Source organism: Bufo bufo, chromosome 6 (assembly GCF_905171765.1).
Source record: "Bufo bufo chromosome 6, aBufBuf1.1, whole genome shotgun sequence".
Classification (NCBI taxonomy): Eukaryota; Metazoa; Chordata; class Amphibia; order Anura; family Bufonidae; genus Bufo; species Bufo bufo.
In genome coordinates, this window is record NC_053394.1 from 328,806,925 (window position 1) to 328,819,586 (window position 12,662).

A 12,662-nucleotide genomic window follows, 5' to 3' on the forward strand; every position below is an offset into this window, starting at 1 on the left:
GCTGCCAGGACGCTAAAGTCCTGTTTGCCATGGTAAAGTGTAGTGGGGAGAGGGGGAGCAGTATACTTACCGTCCGTGCGGCTCCCAGGGCGCTTCAAAGTGACGTCAGGGCGCCCCACGCGCATGGATGATGTGATCGCATGGATCACGTCATCCATGCGCATGGGGCGCTCTGACGTCATTCTGGAGCGCCCCGGGAGCCGCACGGACGGTAAGTATGCTGCTCCGCCGCTCCCCACTACTACTATGGCAACCAGGACTTTAATAGCGTCCTGGCTGCCATAGTAACACTGAACGCATTTTGAAGACGGATCAGTCTTCAAATGCTTTCAGTTCACTTGCGGTGTTACGGATCCGGTGGGCACTTCCGGCAAATGGAGTACACAACGGATCTGGACAACGCAAGTGTGAAAGAGCCCTTAGTTGCCTATCGCAACCAATCAGATTCCACCTTTCATTTTGTAATCTGATTGGTTGCTATGGGCAACTAAGCCAGTTCTGCTTTACACCAGTTTGATAAATATCCCCCTATATGTATATATTGTAGTAGCCCAGAGGGGAGAATCGTGGATGGTTGGTACGTCTCACTGACAATGTATGCCTCAGTGATATAATTCCCGGAAATAAGTATACCAGTAACATTAGGTTGCTGGGAGGTTTTCATTAAAGTGGATTTTGGGTCCGGGTTTTAGGAGTGACCAGAGAGATTGGGTGGGACAGGTCACTCCCGTACTCCATCCAGGGTTTTCCTACGGTGTGGTTAAAAAGGCTGTGGGAATCTCAGCTGGAGAGATCAAGTGTGCACAGGCTAACTGAAAGCTGAACAAGCTAAGGCCTCATGCACACGACAGTATTTTTTCACGGTCCGCAAAACGGGGTTTCGTTGTTCCGTGATCCGTTTCCGTTTTTGTTCCGTGATTTTTGGAGGATCATCAGACATGAAGTAAAAAAAAAAGTCGTTTTGGTGTCTGCCTGGCCGTGCGGAGCCAAACGGATCCGTCCTGACTTACAATGCAAGTCAATGGGGACGGATCCGTTTGACGTTGACACAATATGGTGCAATTGCAAACGGATCCGTCCCCCATTGACTTTCAATGTAAAGTCAGGAGTCCCTATTAATATACCATAGGATCTGAGTTTTCTCCAATCCGATGGTATATTTTAACTTGAAGCGTCCCGATCACCATGGGAACGCCTCTGTTAGAATATACCATCGGATTTGAGTTAGATCGTCAAAACTCAGATCCGACAGTGTATTCTAACACAGGGGCGTTCCCATAGTGATGGGGACGCTTCAAGTTAGAATATACTAAGAACTGTGTACATGACTGCCCCCTGCTGCCTGGCAGCACCTGATCTCTTACAGGGGGCTATGATACGCACAATTAACCCCTCAGGTGCGGCACAGTTCTTAGTATATTCTAACTTGAAGCATCCCCATCTCTATGGGAGCGCCTCTGTGTTAGAATATACTGTCGGATCTGAGTTTTCACGAAGTGAAAACTCATATCTGAAAAAGCTTTTATGCAGACGGATCTGCGGATCCGTCTGTGTGAAAGTAGCCTATGGACACGGATCACGGACGCGGATGACAATCTTGTGTGCCTCCGTGTTTTTTCACGGACCCATTGACTTGAATGGGTCCGCGAACCGTTGTCCGTCAAAAAAATAGGACAGGTCATATTTTTTTGACGGACAGGAAACACGGATCACGGACGCGGATGAACAACGGTGCATTTTCCAAGTTTTCAACGGACCCATTGAAAGTCAATGGGTCTGCAGAAAATCACGGGGAATGGAACAACGGACACGGATGCACACAACGGTCGTGTGCATGAGGCCTTAGAGGGAGGAATTGGTCTCTGAAAGACCCCAGAGAGTGGTGAAATCATATTGTTTTGTTACCCGATTTGGAATGAACACAAAATGTGGGACTTTATGTTATGCAATATGTGTGGGCTGAAGAAAGCTTAAAGCTAAAGTTTGGACATGTTTACTTTTGTTTGCTGAAATAAACACTGCCTGTGGTGAAGACTGAACTGACACGTGTGTATGTGTGCACACCGACGAAGTTAAAACCCCCACAATTGGTGTCGGATGCGGGCACAACACTCCTAGAAATCGCAGCCACCGGCAGTTGTAGGAGGTCAATGTCCTGGGTAAAAACTGCTGCAAAATTACAGTCCGAACGTCCAACCATGGAGGATTTAGTAAAGCAATTGGTGCAGGCTAACTTGCTGCAGCAACAGGCTACTGCTCAACAGCAGAAAGCCTATATGCAGGCTATGCAAGCCCAGCAAGAAACAAATCAGCTCCTGATACGACAGATGTCTGTATTGACTGAGGCCATCAAATCTCAGGAGGGAGTGAGCCTTCCCAGTCAAAACGCCAGTGTTAAAGCCCGAAAAAATGTGAGGGAAACTTTTCAAAAATTGACACCTGAGGACGACGTCGAGGCATACCTGTCCATATTTGAAAGGGTGGCGAAAGGGAGAGTCTCCCACCCGAGCAGTGGGCAGAAGTGTTGGAGCCATATTTAACAGGAGAACCTCAGAAAGCCTATTATGATTTAACCTTACAAGATGCTAAAGAATACGCCAAGCTAAAAGCAGAAATTCTTGCTCGGCAGAGGGTGACTGATGCAGTCCGAGTGCAGCGTGTTCACAGCTGGGAGTTTTGCCAAGATAAGCCTCCCAGGTCCCAAATGTTCGATCTGTTTCACCTGGTACAAAAATAGTTACAGCCAGAATCATCCTCCCCAGCCCAAATGGTGTAAAAAGTGGTGATGGACCAGTTCCTCCATACACTGCCAAGGCCCATACAATGTTGGGTTGCCCAGGGAAACCCCCAGACTGCGGACGAATTGGTGGGCCTCGTAGAAAGGTATATCAGCGTGGAGGACTCCCTGGAAAATAAGGGGGGGGGGGAGACGGCCATATCACGGCTCTAAGAACGGAACTGGGTTCCCCAAGAAAGGACTACAACCCACTCCCAACTGGAAAACCCAGATTAAGGAAAAGTTGGAGACTGGAACCTGAGTCCAGACTGGTCCCATTATCTGTTGGAGATGTCAGGCTCCTGGACATATAGCAGTGCACTGCCCTTTGTCTACCGAGCCTATGGAGTGCGGTGTCAGCCAACCATATTCTCTTTTTGCACATCCTATGTGCAGTGCAGTTACCCAAACCCAGGAAGGACCTCAGGTGTGCCAAGTGGCCGTGAACAGTGTTATAGTGACTGGACTCCGGCAGTTTGGTCACTTTGATGACGTCCATGGTGCCTCACGTATTAAACCCTGAAAAGCATGTGGGAGTGTTGTGCATCCATGGAGACACCCGAGATTATCCGGTCGCTCAGGTGTCTAAACACTATGTGTGGTACTGTACAGCATGAGGTGGGAGGACTTACTGCACCCGATGATACTTGGAAGAGACTTCCCGCTGTTCTGGGACCTGTGGGCTAACGCTATGGGGTCCCGATGAGACTGTCAAGTGCTGAGCGTTCTAGTTGTGATGTGGTAGGAGAGGTATTGGAGTGTCCTGGGGCTATATCAGGGTCTCCATTAGTGGTGATGTTAGGTGAGGAGGACGAGGAATTAACCCCTGAGACCAATGTCCTGGATCTTGAGGTGTCTCGGGACAATTTTGGAGAGGCACAGCTCAGGGATCTTACCTTGAAAGGTGCCCGGGAGAATGTATCAGTTCTGAATGGGGTTGCCCAAAGTCCAGCGGCTGATAATCAGTTTCCCCACTTCACCATAAACAATGATATGTTGTATAAAGTGACCAAAAGGGGGGATAAAGTAGTGGAACAACTGCTAGTACCCAGTCCTTATCGACAAGTGGTATTAAGGATGGCCCACTCGCATGTTTTAGGGGTACACTTGGGGGCAGCTAAAACCCAAGAACGCATTCTGCAGCAATTTTATTGGCCGGGGTGTTACAAGGAAATAGCCGACTATTGCCAGTCGTGTCCCACCTGCCAGGTATCAGCCCCTGTCCCTCATTTCAAAAGTCCTTTGGTCCCTCTGCCAATCATTGAAGTTCCGTTTGAACGGATTGCAATGGACCTCGTAGGACCCCTAGTAAAGTCAGCTGAGGTCATCAGTATATTTTGGTGGTAGTAGACTATGCCACCAGATACCCGGAAGCAATCCCTTTAAGAAATACCTCATCAAAAAACATAGTCGAGAGAGTTGTTCCAGATGTTTGCCAGAACTGGTATACCAAAAGAGATATTAACTGATCAGGGAACACCGTTCATGTCTAAAGTCATGAAAGAGTTACATATGTCGGATGTTAAAAATTAAACAACTGCAAACATCAGTATATCATCCGCAGACAGACAGTCTAGTAGAATGTTTTCATAAAACACTTGAGTATGTTAAAAAAGGTGGTAGAGAAGGATGGTCGTGATTGGGACTGTCTGTTACCGTACCTACTGTTCTCTATTAGAGGTTCTTTAAACCTCCACTGGGTTTTCACCTTTTGAATTATTATATACTCGGCACCCTCAGGGGTTGCTAGATGTGGCAAAGTAAACCTGGGAAAATGAGACTACCCCATATAAAAGTATAGTGGAACACATTGCACAAATGCAAGAGAGGATATCTAAGGTCATGCCCATAGTAAAAGAACATTTCCTGAGGGCTCAAGATAACCAAGCTCGAGTGTATAACAGGGCGGCCAAGGTTAGGCAGTTCAGTCCAGGGGACCGATTGCTAGTTTTGGTACCCACGGTGGAAATCAAATTCCTAGCTAAGTGGCAGGGGCCTTATGAGGTGGTTGAGAAAGTTGGGGAAGTTAACTACAAAGTTCACCAGCCAGGAAAAAAATTAAATATCCAGCTGTATCATGTGAACTTGTTAAAACCGTTGAAAGATCGAAACTCCCTGGAAACGACCTGTTTGGTGGTAGAGGCAAAAAGTAACAGTCAGGATGTCACAATTGCGGAGACCCTGTCCAAATCACAAAAACAGCAGTGCAAGGAACTGCTACAACAGAATAGAGATTTGTTCTCAGATTTGCCAGGTCTCACTAATTGTATTGAGCATGAGATTCGAACAAAACCACATGTTCGGGTAAACATAAAACCCTATAGAATCCCTGAGGCTCGTAAGGAAGTAATGTCACAAGAGATCAAAAGGATGCTAGAGCTAGGAGTGATTGAGGAGTCCCGAAGTGGGTGGTCCAGTCTGATAGTCTTGGTACCAAAACCATCTGGGGAATGGCAGTTCTGTAAGGATTACAGAAAACTCAATGAGGCTTCGGAGTTCGATGCCTACCCTATGCCAAGAGTAGACAAACTCATTGAGAGGTTAGGTCCAGCGCGGTATATTACTACGTTAGACCTAACAAAAAGGTATTGGCAGATCCCTCTATCAAGGGATGCTAAAGAAAAGACTGCTTTTCAACACCTGAAGGGTGTTACCAATATGTAAGGATGCCATTCGGTTTGCAAGGTGCCCCAGCTACGTTTCAAAGAGCTATGGACAGGATCTTAGGCCCTCACAAATGCAGCTGCATACCTGGACGATATCGTCATCTTTAGCCCAGATTGGGAGAGTCACCTGGGTAAAGTTCCAGCCATACTAGATTCCCTAAGAACAGCCGGATTCACCATAAACCCCAAAAAATGTGCCATGGGTATGGAAGAGGCCAGATATCTCAGGTATGTAGTAGGGAGAGGTCTGATTAAACCCCAGATCAACAAAGTGGAAGCAATTCAAACCTGGCCATGTCCACTTACAAAAAAACAGATAAAAGCTTTTTTGGGAATAGTGGGTTATTACAGACGATTTGTACCGAATTTTGCTACAATAGCTGCCCCGCTAACGGAGCTTACAAAAGGTACAAAGTCAGTCATAGCTAGGTGGACCCTGGAAGCAGAACAGGCATTTAACGAGCTTAAGCTACGGTTGTGCCAGCAGCCAGTGTTAGTGGCCCCAGATTTTAATAAGGAATTCATAGTGCAGACAGATGCCTCAGAGGTAGGTCTAGGCGCTGTGATGTCCCAAGAGGTTAGGGGGGAAGAACACCCGGTGTTATACCTGAGCCGAAAACGTACCCCCTGCGAAAAAAAATATTCTATTGTGGAAAAAGAATGGTTGGCGATAAAGTGGGCACTGGACTCCCTTAGATATTATCTACTGGGTAGGAGGTTCAGATTAGTTTCAGATCATGCACCACTAACGTGGATGTCTGAGAAAAAAGGGAGCAATGCCAGAGTAACGAGATGGTTTCTCACGTTACAGGATTTCAATTCTTATATAGAACACAGGCCCGGGAAGATGCATGGGAATGCCGATGCCTTATCGAGGGTATATTGTTTGATGGTAACAGGTGCCAGGCCCCTAGGCATTAGGCAGAGGGGGAGGGTATGTAGTAGCCCAGAGGGGAGAATCGTGGATGGTTGGTACGTCTCACTGAGAATGTATGCCTCAGTGATATAATTCCCGGAAATAGGTATACCAGTAACATTAGGTTGCTGGGAGGTTTTCATTAAAGTGGATTTTGGGTCCGGGTTTTAGGAGTGACGAGAGATATTGGGTGGGACAGGTCACTCCCGTACTCCATCCAGGGTTTTCCTACGGTGTGGTTAAAAAGGCTGTGGGAATATCAGCTGGAGAGATCGTGTGCACAGGCTAACTGAAAGCTGAACAAGCTAAGAGGGAGGAATTGGTCTCTGAAAGACCCCAGAGTGGTGAGATCATATTGTTTTGTTACCCGATTTGGACTGAACACAAAATGGAACTTTATGTTATGCAATATGTGGGGGCTGAAGAAAGCTTAAAGCTAAAGTTTGGACATGTTCACTTTTGTTTGCTGAAATAAACACTGCCTGTGGTGAAGACTGAACTGACACGTGTGTATGTGTGCACACCGACGGATTCAAAACCCCCACTATATATATATATATATATATATATATATCTCCTGTTTATTTGCACTGTTATCGCACCATATCTGCACTGCACTGGGGAAAGTGATAATGCACAGCCAGCTAATACTGAAAGACTTTGGGACTTTCTATCTATGCACTGAGAAGTTAGAAATCTTCCACAATTTTTATAAGGGACTAAACTATGCAAAGCTTTTGAGGGTAAAAACTAGACCCACTGACCAATTGACTGGTTTAGCTCTGTTGTTTACATCTGAAGACATGTTTTATGTCTGCAAAAATTGCTTAGTCATTCCTATAGACTTATACTGAAACTATATACAAGTTTATGACAGACTAAAATTGCAACACTTCACCTCTCCAACTAGAAGGTTGTAGTTCAGTTAGAAACTGTACACAAGGAAAGCAGTTAGAGCCCAATAGTTGTTTGCAGTTAGGAACCAGTGTTGATTAGAAGACACTCTGTCAGACTTCACAAGTGACCAGACAGGGATACTCTGCCACAGATCCCTGGTCACAAGCCATTTGACCTCAGAGCCATCTAGATGATTGAGCTACAGATCCTGGGCCACCAGATGTTTGGACAGCTTTCTGAGAGGGGGACAGACAGCTCAAGCCTTTCCTCAGCACAGAACCTTCTTCTGCCTAGGAGGACTGGAGAAACCAGCTCAGTGCCTCGCCTATATTGTTTTGCACTTGAGTTGCTCCAATAAAGAAGCACACAGATTTACTGCAAACCCTGCCTGCCTGGACTGATTTTCTATTGGGATGCACCACACCTTACCATCTCCTCTGGAGAGCAGTAACATGTAGTTACATCTGGGTGGTGTCCAAGGGACCCAGTGTAGCATTGGGACAACCCCACACCCGGCCACTGCATTATACAATCCTCAATTGTAACACCAAGATTGACAAGCCATAAGGTTATGAAAATAGAGGAAGTAGCAGGTGTCCCTAGGATCTGAAGATGATCAAATTTTCAAGCACCTTGTTCCGATTAGTGGCATATAGATTGGCATAACAGCCAGACTGAAATCAAAATTTTTTTAGCTACATGAAACCTCAAAAATCAGATCAAGTTGCTTGGAATGCCTCATGTTTATTGACAAGCCATTTACAGTATCTCCACTTGTCATAAACTGAGAGGGAGTGAATCCTTGAACTGAGAGTCCTTGGTTTATCACTCTAGCAGATTGCTAAATGCCCAGGCTGAAATGTCAGCACTGTTCAACATTGTGTGTCCCAGTGGTTGGGAGAACAACAAAGAACTGGAATGACAGCAAGAGGTCCACAGAGGCAAACCTCTGGACGGATCGATTAATTATAAGAATGGTGTGTAGGGATCTATTCTGTCCTGAAATGGAAGTTGGATGTCACATCACAAGCCTTGGGCGGCAAACAGACATTTTCTTGACATTGCGTTATGAGCCACATATCCAGCTAAAGACGTTCCATTGACTTAATGCCACTGGTAAAAATAGTGGCCACAGCAAGATGGTAATAGGGGCTGGAATGCAGGTCTATCCTCCTCAGCAACGAGTCCCACTTTTGTCACAATGATAACTGGAGACCATAGGCGTGCACACGGGGTGTGTCGGGTGTGCCTGGGCACACCCTAATCACCTCCGTGCTGCACTGCCATCTGCCAACTCCTGATCCGATCCTTCACATAAGCTTCAGACCGTAGAGCGATAGAATGGAGTTGCTCCAGGGAGGTATGATGTCGGAGGAAGAGGCAGAGTCTCGTCATACAGGGGGCGGGGCCTCAAGATGTGAAGGAGATTCAACAGAGCACGTTGTTGGAGAGAGGAGCAGAGGCTGCAGGTCAGTATGTGGAGGAGAAGATTGACTGGTATGTGTACTTGGGGGGCTTTTTGCAGGGGCTGAAGGGAGGAGGAATAATCATAGTAACATAGTAACATAGTACATAAGGCCGAAAAAAGACATTTGTCCATCCAGTTCGGCCTGTTATCCTGCAAGTTGATCCAGAGGAAGGCAAAAAACCCTGTGAGGTAGAAGCCAATTTTCTCCACTTTAGGGGAATAAAAAATTCCTTCCCGACTCCAATCATGCAATCAGAATAACTCCCTGGATCAACGACCCCTCTCTAGTAGCTATAGCCTGTAATATTAAGCTCCAGAAATACGTCCAGGCCCCTCTTGAATTCCTTTATTGTACTCACCATCACCACCTCCTCAGGCAGAGAGTTCCATAGTCTCACTGCTCTTACCGTAAAGAATCCTCTTCTATGTTTGTGTACAAACCTTCTTTCCTCCAGATGCAGAGGATGTCCCCTCGTCACAGTCACAGTCCTGGGAATAAATAGCTGATGGGATAGATCTCTGTACTGACCCCTGATATATTTATACATAGTAATTAGATGCCCCATTCCAGTTATTACTTTAGTTGCCCTCCTCTGAACCCTCTCCAGCTCTGCTATGTCTGCCTTGTTTACAGGAGCCCAGAACTGTACACAGTACTCCATGTGTGGTCTGACTAGCAATTTGTAAAGTGGTAGGACTATGTTCATATCACGGGAATCTATGCCCCTTCTGATGCAACCCATTATCTTGTTGGCCTTGGCAGCAGCTGCCTGACACTGGTTTTTGCTGCTTAGTTTGCTGTTTATTAAAATTCATAGATCCTTTTCCATGTCAGTGTTACAGAGTGTTTTACCATTTAGTATGTACGGGTGACTTGCATTTTTCCTTCCCATGTGCATAACTTTACATTTATCAGTGTTAAACCTCATCTGCCACTTATCTGCCCAAGCCTCCAATCTATCCAGATCCCTCTGTAGTAGTATACTGTCCTCATCAGTGTAAATTACTTTACACAGTTTAGTGTCATCTGCGAAAATTGATACTTTACTATGCAAGCCTTCTACAAGATCATTAATAAATATATTGAAGAGAATAGGGCCCAATACTGACCCCTGAGGTACTCCACTAGTGACAGTGACCCAATCTGAGTGTGTACCATTAATAACCACCCTCTGTTTTCTATCACTCAGCCAGTTACTTACCCACATACTGACATATTCTCCCAGTCAGAGCATTCTCATTCTATATACTAACCTTTTATGTGGTACAGTGTCAAATGCTTTGGACAAGTCCAGACATACGACATCCATTGATTCGCCGCTGTCAAGTCTAGAACTTACCTCCTCATAGAAACTGATTAAATTAGTCTGACATGACCGATCCCTCATGAAGCCATGCTGATATGGTGTTATTTGCTTATTTCCGTTGAGATGCTCTAAGATAGCATCTCTCAGAAAACCTTCAAACAGTTTACCCACAACAGATGTTAAACTTACCAGCCTATAGTTTCCAGGCTCTGTTTTTGGCCCCTTTTTGAATATTGGCACCACATATGCCACGCGCCAATCCTGGAGACTGTATGTTAGAGGGGTCTGAAGAGAGGGGGGTGAAGTGATATTATTTACATGGGAACTGTATGCTGGAGGGGCTGAAGGCAGAGAGAGTGATGTATTTTCCGTGGGACTGTATGCTGGAGGGGCTGAAGGGCACCATAATTATTACTATTAGTGTCCATTCACAAGTCCGTAGTGTTTTGCGGATCCGCAATACACCCGGCCGGCACCCCCATAGAACAGCCTATTCTTGTCCGCAGCTGCGGACAAGAATAGGACATGTTCTATTTTTTTCCAGAGGCGCAGACCGGAAGTTCAGCAGGCCGCTCCGGAAATGCGGATGCGAAGAGCACACTGTGTGCTTTCCGCATCCATTCCGTCCCCATAGAGAATGAAGGGGTCCGCACCCGTTCCGCACAATTGCAGAATGGATGCGGATACATTCTGCGGACGTGTGAAGAGAGCCTAATACAGAGGGGGCCATTATAATATTAAGAATAATAATAACACAGAGGGGCCAGCTTTGGGATGTGCTGACTGACTCCCTTTTTTCCCTGCAGAGGGGCCAGTATATATTATAATTATACAGAGGGCATTATATTTATGGGCACTACGGGGGAGGGGAGGTCTGTTATCTGAGGATGATAGTAAAGTGAGAAAATCTAAAAATAATTCTGTGAAACTGCACAGACGAGACGCGGCTGAAAGAAGGTATCATGGTGGTCTTATCTCCAAATGAAGACGTTGAGGAAAGTCTAAATCACAGGAGATGTCACTGGATGTAACAGGTATGTGCTGCTGTATTCTACTGTATAGTGTGTACCATTATATGTAATGTCCATCCACATATCTGTTTGGGGGGGGGGGGGGGGGGTGGATATAGGATTTGGTCCACACTGCCGCATCCTGGTCCCAGACTTCAGGTCACACTGTACGTGTTCTGAATTCTGGGGCCTCACACCCATCTACTACATTATCTGTACTCAGAGTTATCCCTGTGTTATCTGTGGTGTTACATAGGACTGCAGGAGACATCTACTACATTATCTGTACTCAGAGAGTTATCACTGTGTTATCTGTGGTGTTACATAGGACTGCAGGTTATATATACTACATTATCTGTACTCAGAGTTATCCCTGTGTTATCTGTGGTGTTACATAGGACTGTAGGTGACATCTACTTCACAATCTGTACTCAGAGAGTTATCACTGTGTTATCTGTGGTGTTACATAGGACTGTAGGTGACATGTACTGCATTATTTGTAAAAAGGGGCATGTCCACAGGTTGGGGGGGGAGCAATACTTGGCTTGCCCCAGGTGCTGGCAACCCACGCTACGCCACTGGAAATCTGCCCTGGCTGAGAGTCACCCCCATATAAGTTAGTTATATAACTTAGTCAACGCATAAAGTATGTTCCCTGCTGCTTGCTACCCCTCCGTATTTATACCCCTGTATAATGTACCCTGTACCATGATGCCGTATAACTGAGGGATATCAGGGTAAATTACAGGGGGTAATATAACTGAGGAGGGCTATCGGGGACATTATACAGGGGGTAATATAACTGAGGGATCAGGGTAAATTATACAGGGGGTAAAACTAAGGGGTATCAGGGTACATTATTATACAGGGGTAATATAACTGAGGAGGGCTATCTTAGGGGACATGATAAAGGGGCAATTTAACTTTTATAATTTAAGTTATATTACCCCTGTGTAATGACCCTGATAGCCCTCCTCAGTTATATTACTCCTGTATAATTTACTCTGATACCCCTTAGTTATATTACCCCTGTATAAATAATAATGTACCCTTATACCCTTTAGTGTATTTGTGTGTGTGTGTATATAAATATATATATATATATATATATATATATATATATATATATATATATATATAAAATATATACACACACACAGCGTGTTTTTGTGCTTTAGGGTGCACACCCTAATGCAATAGGCTGCGCACGCCTAGGCTGGAGACCACGTGAACAATGCCATGAAGAGGCCATCACAAGGGAACATCATACCAGTACTGCTTCTGAGATAATGGTGTGGGGTGGCACAATGTGTGGTAGCCAGGCACCTCTAATCTTCATTTCAGGGACACTGACACAGCTCAGCATTGCATTAATTTGGTTGTAGACCCAGTGGTTTGGCCATTTCTCTAAAGTGTCCCAGTAGCTGGCTTTTCTAAAGGACAATGACAGACTGCATGTTGTGTTACTGTGAGCAGCCTATGTGGCCTAAACCTGTTTCCATAGCCTGCCGCGTCTCTTGACTTATCTCCCTTTGAGTACATTGGGACATCATTAGTCGACTATTGCAAAGGGTGCTGCCAGCAGCAGAACCTGATAATTTGCATGCCCAAATGCATCTAGC

The 12,662-nt window shown here is 45.6% G+C and overlaps 1 protein-coding gene across 1 annotated transcript in view; it reads right to left on the reverse strand.

Moving 5' to 3' along the window:
• Positions 1-12,662, reverse strand: part of LOC121003296 (deoxynucleoside triphosphate triphosphohydrolase SAMHD1-like) — a 204,260-nt gene that overhangs the window by 119,382 nt on the left and 72,216 nt on the right. The window lies entirely within an intron of this gene.